Raw genomic sequence first — 361 nt, forward strand, 5'->3', positions numbered from 1 at the left:
ATTCCTGAGCCAGCCATGCTGAGGGGAAAGGGAGAGGTTTCCAAGCTGAGCCATGCTAGCTCAGGAATTCTGGGAGCTGAAGTCCACGAGTCATAAAAGAACCAAGGTTGCCTACCCCGATAGATTGTAGTCTATAGAAAAAGGGGGATTCCTTCCTTGGGTGTCATCACTAGAATACAGACAACAGAACGGTCCAATAAATTGGCCCGAAGAAATCCTCAAAGAATTTATTGCTTCCATATTGATTTAATAATCTATCAATTTGATGGACGGATGCCTGCTCTCCAGCTCTTTCCTTTCCTCACATTTGCGGTGTCCTTTCACAAGTCTTCCCCCTCCCGCTTCCTCTCCCTCTCCGCCT

The sequence above is a fragment of the Crotalus tigris genome, unplaced genomic scaffold (genome assembly GCF_016545835.1).
Source record: "Crotalus tigris isolate CLP2741 ecotype Arizona unplaced genomic scaffold, ASM1654583v1 scf7180000019840.826796, whole genome shotgun sequence".
Taxonomy (NCBI): domain Eukaryota; kingdom Metazoa; phylum Chordata; class Lepidosauria; order Squamata; family Viperidae; genus Crotalus; species Crotalus tigris.